Below are 9,991 nucleotides of genomic sequence, written 5' to 3'. Positions count from 1 at the left end.
AAATGGAAAACGCCAGGTCATTGGGTAGTCACATCTTCACCCATTGTATATTTCTAGCTCCTCATGTCCCCACCAATTTTTTTTTTTTTAATCACTTAAAATTTCAGTTTTATTATGACAAAAATAATACAAATCCTCAGCAGCCAAAAGAAGAGATGCATCCGGTGAGGTCTGGGAGGGCCCCAAATTTAAATTTTCTGTGTTGTTTCCCCTTGGAGTTAGGAGGAATAGCCCTCCCAGCACCTCAGTGGGTAACAATATGGACTGAGCATTATTAGCCAGGGACCGTGCCTTATCAAGTGCTCAGTGTCACCCAAGCTTTGGTGTCCAGGGTTTTACATTTTTTCTTTTCAAAATATTTTATTTATTTATTTGAGAGAGAGAGACAGTGAGAGAGAGCATGAGCGAGGAGAAGGTCAGAGGGAGAAGCAGACTCCCCATGGAGCTGGGAGCCCGATGTGGGACTCGATTCCGGGACTCCAAGATCATGATCTGAGCCGAAGGCAGTCGTCCAACCAACTGAGCCACCCAGGCGTCCCTATATTTTTTCTTTTTAAAGATTTCATTTTTTTCGAGAGTGAGAGAGAATGAGAGAGAGAGAGCACAAGAGGGGTGAGGAGCAGAGGGAGAAGCAGAACAGGGAGCCTGATGTGGGGCTCGATCCAGGGACTCTGGGATCATGACCTGAGCTGAAGGCAGATGCTTAACCGATTGAGCCACCCAGGCACCCCCAGAGTTTTACTTTTCTTGGAATTGAATTACATAGGCTTGTTGAACTAATCCCCAGCCTTCTCCCCTCCTTGAAGGTCACACTTAAAGCCCCAATCCCCTAATCACATGATTGGACCTACCAATACTTAATTTGTTGACTAACTACGAATGGCTGCAAAGTATGTTTTAATTTGCCTCTCCCTAATTACTAATGAGATTAAACTTTTGTTTGTAATTTTCAAAACTTTGACATGTAACATTGTGTAAGTTTAAGGTGTACAGTTGTTACTTCAATACATTTATATATTATAATATGATTGCTGGTGTGGGGATATTTATCATATCACATAATTATAGTACAGTTTTATTATCTAGATCATACTGTGAATTAGATCTGTATGGCTTATTTACTACTTATAGATTCGTCCCCTTAAACCCCATCAATCTTATCCCTCCAACTCCAAGGCCTTGGTAACCACCATTGATTCTGTTTTTTACAGGTTTAACTTTTTTTAGATTTTAAGTTTTTAAAAAAAGATTTTAGGGTGCCTGGGTGGCTCAGATGGTTAAGTGACTGCCTTCAGCTCAGGTCATGATCCTGGAGTCCCAGGATCGAATCCCACATTGGGGTCCCTGCTAGCGGGGAGTCTGCCTTCTCCCGCTGACCTCTCTCTTCTCATGCTCTCTCTCTCTCTCTTTCATTCTCTCTTTCTCTCTCAAATAAATAAAATCTTTAAAATTTTTATTTATTTATTTATTTGAGAGAGAGAGAGAGCGCGCACAAGCAGGGGGATGGGCAAAGGGACAGGGAGAAGAATTCCCACTGAGCTGGACCCTGACTGGGTCCTGGGATCTTGACCTGAGCCAAAGGCATACGCTTAACCCACTGAGCCACCTGAGACCCCAGTTTAAGATTGCACATATGGGGCACCTGGGTGGCTCAGTGGGTTAAGGCCTCTGCCTTTGGCTCAGGTCCTGATCCCAGGGTCCTGGGATCAAGCCCCACATCGGGCTCTCTGCTCAGCGGGGACCCTGCTTCCTCCTCTCTCTTTCTGCCTGCTTCCCTGCCTACTTGTGATCCCTGTCTATCAAATAAATAAATAAAATCTTTAAAAACAAAACAAAACATAAAAAACCCTCCATTTTCTTAGAATCACTTAATGAACATTCCTTCCTTTTTCTGTGGCTTGTGCTGTGACCTCTACCACATGATACATTTCCACACACAGAGAAGTTTGCATCTAACCTTTATATTCCATTCAGTCTGTCTCTTTGCCTGTTCCTGTATCACGTTGTTTTAATTACTTGGGCTTTATGCTTTATGTATCTATCTGTTAGGGCAAATTTCCACATTCTTCACTAGGAAGAAAATTATTGTAGGTCTTCTTGGCCCTTTTCTTTTCATACAATCTTTTGGGCCCAAATTGTCATTTTTGAAAAATTCTATCAAGATTTTTAAAAAATGTTTTATTTATTTATTTGACAGAGATCACAAGTAGGCAGAGAGGCAGGCAGAGAGAGAGAGGAGGAGGAGGAAGGCTCCCCGCTGAGCAGAGAGCCCGATGCGGGGCTTGATCCCAGGACCCTGAGATCATGACTTGAGCTGAAGACAGAGGCTTTAACCCACTGAGCCACCCAGGTGCCCCTATCAAGATTTTTAAGGGAATTGCACTTGATCTCCAAATTGATTTGGAGATAATTGTGTTTTACGATACTGACTCATCCCACCCATGATCACAGCCCATCTTCATTGATTGGAGTCTTCTTTTGTGTGTATATTTGTCAGATTTATTCCAAGGTACCCTCTAGTTTTTGTTGCTGTTATAAATGACATATTTTTAAATTACTTCTTATAGTAGTTTTTGCTGATAGACAGAAACACTGTTGAATTTTTTCTTTTTATAGTGATCTTATATCCAACAGCTTTGGTGAAGTCTCGTTTGTTCCATTAATACTCCAAGTAAAATTTTTTTCTTTTTCCAGTCTTTTTTTTTTTTTTTTTTTTTTTTTTTTTTTTTTTTTAAAGATTTTATTTATTTATTTGACAGGCAGAGATTACAAGTAGGCAGAGAGGCAGGCAGAGAGAGAGAGGAGGAAGCAGGCTCCCTGCTGAGCAGAGAGCCCGATGCGGGGCTCGATCCCAGGACTCTGGGATCATGACCTGAGCTGAAGGCAGAGGCTTTAACCCACTGAGCCACCCAGGCGCCCCTCTTTTTCCAGTCTTAAATATTTTCTTTTCATGTCTTTTGTGATCTCTAGGACCTTTAGTACAATAATGTATAGAATAGTGTGCTTGGTCTTTACTAGAAAGAAAAGTCCACCATTGAGTGTGATGTTTCCTATATAGTTTTGAAAAATCCTCTTTAATTGGGTTAAGAAAATACTTTCATATTTCTGGTTTGCTAAGAGTTTTCACTATGAATGATGTTGAATTTTTAAATAAAATATAATTTTCTCTGTCGTGAAACTCCTATCATGCTCTTTAACTTATCAACATGAATGACACTGACTTGTTATCTACTACTAAGCCATCCTTGCATTCCGGGGATGAACCCTAATGAGTAATGATGTCTATTATTATACATTGGTGGATATGGTTTGCTAATATTGAGTATTTTATATCTATATTGATGAATAATATTGGCTCTAAATTTCCCCTTTTCCATGCTTTTCTTATAATATATACTGATATAAATATACTTTTTTTTTGAGGATTAGAGCCGTTAGAAGGGTATTGATCTCAACACCTCATAGTGGAAAAAACTGGAACTCAGAAAAAGGAAATAGCTTTCCTAAAATGATAGTTAGAAATGAGAGAGTCAGAACTAAAGTGTTTCTTTACAAATTTCAAGTTACTTCCCTACTCGCGATCTCATTTTCTCCCCACAACAGCTCTACAGGAAGGGTATTGCTTATTGCCCGCATTTATGGATGGGCTAACCGAGGTCTGGAGAGATCCTGTCATGAGTTCTGTGGCCCAGCAGGGCTGGGACTCTAGGAGACTAGAGGCCAGGCTTCTGACTCCTAGACCTGATCTCCCTCTTGAATTTCTTTTGTTTTATGTCCATCCCCACTGACTGATCCACTTACTTATTAGCCTGAAATGAAGGAAACCCTGAGACCTGCATCAAAATTATTATTTTGCAGGAGTCCAGCAACAGTTTCACAGACATTTCAGGTAGATGGCCCATCTGCAGAGAACCCTCAATAGGCAGGGGTGAGGGCTTCATGGTCCCCAAGGACCATCTTGGTGGAGGGACACCCTCAAGGCCAGAATAACTCCAAGGTCTCCAAGAATGTCCCCTAATTTGGGCAGAAATCGGCCCAAAACTCCTAAATGGAATCTTTGTTATCAGATGAGACCACAGGGTTCCTCCTAAGGGGGACCCACAGAATGGGGGCTCCAGTTTTCCTTCCATCTCCCTCCCCCACTGTCTGACCACCACCACCCCTCCCCCACACATCTCAGCAAAGTGCTTCCTGCACCAGCGCTTTTGTTTTGCTCCTGCTATTTGTGTCTGCTTCTAACAGCTGGCCCCAGCCTGGCAGCCCCTAGCTCTGAGGATTATCCAATTATCCCATTAGCCCAGCATGTCCTTCCTTCCTCCAGAGCTATTAGCTCCCCTTCTCCCTCTCCCTCTCTCTCTCCAAGGGCTGGTCCGTAGCCTTCCTTGCTCCTTCCCTAGCCAGACCTAGGGCTGCGTCAGTCCCCAGTCATCTAGACTCAGAGAATACTAGACCTGGAAGGGGTGTTTGCATCAATCCATCTGCTTCATCGTTTTGCAGGGAAGGAAACTTGCCTGCCATACCCTGAGTCACATGACCCGTCATAACAGCGAAGTAAAACCCAGGTCTCCTGACCTCATGGCTACACTCTTCCTCAGCCCATCTGGTCAGCAAGCCTTTTCAAGTGTTCACTGTGGTTAGCCTTGGGATGGAGGAGAGATTGCATCCCTATTCCACTCTCTGGGAATCTATGATTGAGATTCGAATTTATGGTGTAGGTAGGGAGGAAGAACATACACTGGTAAAACCCAGCACATTATCCAGAAGCTAAGTCATATCTTAGCAGAAGACGAGATGTTTCCAGAAGTAGGTGACAAACTTCTGGAGCATAGAACAGACACTTAGTGCTAAAGGGACATCAGAAGAAGAAGAGTCTGTCAGCGGAGAGTCCAGAAAGGCCCTGTGGAGGACAGGGCTCTTCAGGTGGTGGCTAAAACACGAGAAGCGTTAAAGTAGGGGAGAGTCAGAGGGAGAGCCCTCCTAGCAGAGGCCTCCCTGAAAGGGAAGGGGAGGGAATGGATTAGGAAGGTGGTAGCTGTTCAGCTGGGCTCAGTCAGGGCAGGTAGGGAGACAAGGCTGGAGGGTAAAGCTGTGACCCCAAACCCCATACCAAAGAGCAAGGCTTGATCTGATGCCCATTTAGGGCCCCCTAAATATTTTGGAGCAAGGAAGAGTCATGACAGGAAGGGTACACAGGGCAGATTTGTCTGACTTTTTGGGCTGAACCAATTAGGACAAAAAGAGACCAATGCAGAGAAGTCAGTTTGGAGTTGATCCAGATGGATGAGGGATGATGAGGCCTCAGCTAATACCATGACTTGGGTGTGACTGGGGGTAGAACGGATGGAGCAGATTCGAAAGACGTTTGGAAGAAGGATTAGCAGGATGCAACAGATTGGAAGGTAAAGCAAAGGACCCCCCCCACACACACATTCATTGATAGGATTAAGCACGTTAGAAGCAGCAAATGGGAAGTCGAGGGTAGAAAGGAGGAGGTGGGTAAGGACCCTCCTGTACTCGACCTTCTGGCATTCACTGGATGAGAGCATTTTGTAACTCGACAAATTTGCTTAACCCTATGCTGGGTGTCATGTCATCTCACCATGTCCAAGTCCCTCTGGCTTATCAACCAGATATCCACAGACTGACCCAATAAATCAAGCTACCCCCCTCCCCCGCCCACCCCAGACAGCAGAGAGCTTCAGCTGGGTTGACAACACAGTCACCAGAGGTGGTTCTGGTGGAAGGAACTCAGGCCTTGGGTACATTTCATAGATACAACCAGGTCGTCGCCTCCCACCTGTATAAACTTAATTCAGGTGATCACTTTATTATTTTTAATACTTTGTCATTCCCTCCTTCTAATCACCCGTCGTATCCCCCATTCCTGCTTTCTGCTTTTAGGGTCCTAAAACTAGTGATTCTGGTCAAGAAAGATGAACCATCCTTACCCGACCTGGTGCCCTTGAGGTTCAGGGGAAGCTCCTCAAGGGCCCGCAAGGGTGTCCAGGCCCCTTCCAGTCCAGTGAGTGCGTGAGTGCTCCCGGAATACACTGAAGACCCAGCTGTGGGTCTCCAGCTGTGGGGGGTGGCCTCACCCACGACATAGTCATTCCACCGGAGCTTCTGTGAGCCACAGAACTCCAACAAGTTGTTCTAACCAAGCCCTTCAGAAGAGCACACAGAAACCTTGTTGGTTGTTCTGGTTTGCTCACCCGCTGCGACAGCACCAAGACCTCTTCTCCCATCTTCAGTTTCCAGTTTCCAGACCCTCGCCATCTTGATCGCGTTCCTTCAGCCATTTGTTAGTTCTGCGGGGTGTGGCTCAGAGACGACCACCTCATGGTGGGCACAGTCACATATGGTATTTCAGCTTGTCCGTGATCAGCTGTGGTGTGGAGGATGGCTTGAGTCTTCTGCCATGAGCTGGGAGTGAGCTCCTTCAGCCTGGGGCCCCTAGAGACTGTGGTGCGATGCCCCTTGAAGCCATGGTCCCCTGTCTCTCAGGCATTTCCCACGGGGCTAGCCTGTGCTGAACTTAGCAGCTGAAATGTCCATGTCGTTTTGACACGAAATGACTGGGCTTCTCCTGCACATTTTCTTTCTTTAACTCAGTGGAGGACTTTACACTGACCTTTGCTCAGTATTATCTCTCTGGCCCCCTGATGTAATTCTGAATCCTGATTCTGTCAGCCCAGACATTTACTGTGGCCCTTCTCTGTTCACCTCTTCGATAAGCCCCAGTTCCTCGGGATTTAAGACTTCAGTGAAAAATATGGGACAAGAATGGGCTGAAGACAGCAAATGATCTGTAGTCAGTGCTCCTTGCCTAAGTGGTTGGCCAGTTCCCACACCCACTTCCCGGGCCCCCCAGACACCAGGTGCCTGGCTTAAATTCACAGTCCCCACATTTCTTTATCTGGTGACGGCTGGGTCATGTCAGTGACCCGTATAGAAACCAGGTAAGCAGGCCCTTCCCCTCCCGTCTTTCTTCCCTTCTGGTCCCCTTTCTACTCTGGTTCCAAGAACACTGAAACCATCTGATTGCTTGCCTTCCCGCGTTTTCTGTTGTAGAACTGATAGCCCTGGGCATTTACGTCACACCTACCTTCCAATGAACTTTCACACCAACTGTCACGGTATATCTGAAAGTGGGCGTGGCAGCTCGGAGAAGGAGCTGCCCCAGTCGGGAAAGCCTGGAGCTGCATCCCCGTTAGGTTTCAGTGGAGCAGGGTGATGGCCGGAAGGAGGGAGCAGAGGGACTATTCGGCGTCTCTGAACTAGGCAGGAAAGAGAATCAAGCTGCAACACCAAGAGATTGTTTAGGATTGACTACAGATTGACTACAGAACTCCCCACCTGCTCTCTCTAAACCCTAGGCCTGAATTTTCCTAAGAGAAAACTAGATCATTTTAAAAAAGTCCTGTTTAACTTTAACAATTCCAAAAAATCTGAATCTAAACCAGGCTCTGTCCCCCTCACTCCCCTTTCCAACCCAGCTAGAAAATGTGGGTGGATTGAGAAAGAACAGAAAGGAAAGATCAAAACTGTGACAACCCTCTGACAACATTTTAACTCGAAAATTGCCTCCGTGTAGGCAGATGTAAATCAGGCGCGCATTTACTCAGCTTCTCCTCGTTCTTACCTCCTACTGAATACCTTGAAGATACGGGCCCTAGAGTTGACCGCTGGCCTTTAAAAGGCTAACTCAACTTCAGTTGCCTGATTGCCCAGTCGGATGCAACTTATTCCTCCTCCGAAACCCCCGCACTCGTGTCCCGCTCCTGGCCCTCGCCTCTGGCTGCATCTAGCTTAGTCTCCTTTGACAGTTGTTGGCTCCCTGTGCACTCCTGCTCACACCCCTCCAGGCTTAACATGCATCGGTAGGTGCTCATTAATTTGTTGAGAGTGGAACAGAGAGTCAGGAGATGGGGCTCACATTCTGGCCTACTCCGTCTTATCCAAGCCCTTGCTAAGTTCACTGGTCATTAGGTGTTAGTCTGATGACTAATTCTGCAAAATCACATGTACACACACACACACACACACACACACACACACACACACTCCCCTTCCCTTGGGCAAGGCAAAGAATTGTAGATGGTTCCATGTGAAGCCTTTTCCACCAGCAGGGAGAAATCCCTCTGTCAGAGAATACGGGTACACTGGGTCTGTCTCACCTGTCGCCTACCCAGCCTCGTGCTGGTGATACCCTCAGCCTGGCCTCTCTGCACCCAGCCCTTCTCTTAGCCTGATGAATGGGAGGGGTTGGGGGCTTGTGGAAAAGCTCTGCTGAGCTGCTCTTTCTCCTCTGGCCGAGGAGAGGGTCAGGGCAGAGCCATGTAGTATGGTGCCTCCTGTACCTAGGCTACAGGTTCTGTGTTTCCATCCCTGGCCTTTGAGGTTGTCTGAGTCATCTGACATATTCCTGCCCCATCCTGGCTCTGCAGCCTGATGGGGGCTGTTCCAACAGTGACAGTCACTGCTAATGATGAGTGACAGCTGTAGTGAGGGGCACCTAGGGACAGAGGAGGGGTTGGTGTGGGGAGGGCAGAGAGGCGATGATCTGACACTCTTACACAGCACCATTCACTTTGCCAAGTAAATAAAGACCCGGAAGGAAGTGGCCTGTCTTACAGCCGACCTCAGTCCCCACCAACACCTGTGAAACCTCTCCCATCTCGGAGGGCTGTTGCCGGGCTCAGGCAGCAGCAGGGCCCACCCCAGGATTTTGGGTTGCCCCTGGGGCAGCCATGTGTTACATGACACACAGTTCCTTTAGTCCCAAGAGTCGGGGCGGGCTGCACAGAACCATTCCTGCTCCCCAGGCACTTGGCTCCTGAGAGCCGCCGGTTCCTGTTTACCCAGCACGGCTGAAAAGAAGACTATGGTCGCAGCTCTGGGATGCTGAGTCCCAGCCAGGTCGATCCAGGGACATCATCACTCATTTCCTCTTACTCTCCAGGCTGTCCCTCATCCCTACTCTGCTGCGGTTTGTCACCAGAGCTTGCTTGCCCCTTGTCAGCACCTGTGGAACTGAGGTTCTGTGTCTCATCCTGGTTCTCTGGAGCCCAGAGCATTTTGTGTGAGGTCTCCAGAGGGAAGGATTTTAATGCAAGTGGGGAGAGCCACAAAGGAAGAATTTCAAGTGGAGGAGGGAAAGGGGAAGCTTCCAGAGGGCCTGTCTCTCATGACAGCCAGTGATGACAAACCAGAACCTGGGCTGATACCCCAGGCTTCTGCCCACAGGCCTCCCTGAGGGCTCTGGCCATTGCTGCCATGGAGAGGGCTCAGGCCATCACCAGAATCAGTTCTGCGATGAGACCCTTGTGCTCAGGACAGGTCGGAATGTAGAACTCTTGGCCCTTTGGGCATAGCATGGAGAAGGCAGAGGGGCCCTGGGGCGGAGCTGTAGGGCTCAGAGCGGCCCTGGTAGAACCACTGGCAGCCTGGCCCCGGGGCAGACATATGTACACTCCATGGGTGGGGCTGGGCCAGGCTTCATGTCGACCTTACGCTGCTGCTGCTGTAGGCACCTACTATGTTGAGGTAGGCTTTGCCCATGTGTGTCCACGTGTACACACGTGTATTCTCCTGTGGTCGGGGAGTGACAGGTGTATCTGTTTATTTCTATGCATGCGCTCTTTTACTGCAGGCACGACTCGCAGTGGGAGCCTGCATGGGGTGATACGGAGGTAGGATCCTGGGCCCTATGGGGACCTGAGGAGGTTGAAGTGTCTGGGCTCTGGGCTCTGGAGCCAGGCTCTGGGCTGTCCCTAAGAGCACTTGGGGATCTGTAGTACTTGGGGGCCTTTCCTTAGCCCCTGGTCCTGTTCCTCCCTAGCCCCAAAGCGTATACCCATGTACTCAGCACCCAAAGCTCAGTTCCTAAGAAGCCTCAGTAAGGACAGAAGAGACCGTATTTTTCCTTCTCTACCACTGTGGTTCTCTCCCTGGCCTCTTTCCTCCCACTGGTCACGAGGACCAGCAGCAT

Source organism: Mustela putorius, unplaced genomic scaffold, assembly GCF_011764305.1.
Source record: "Mustela putorius furo isolate JIRA1106 unplaced genomic scaffold, ASM1176430v1.1 tig00003858_pilon_pilon_pilon, whole genome shotgun sequence".
Taxonomy (NCBI): Eukaryota; Metazoa; Chordata; class Mammalia; order Carnivora; family Mustelidae; genus Mustela; species Mustela putorius.
Note: the sequence above shows the minus strand (reverse complement) of the source record.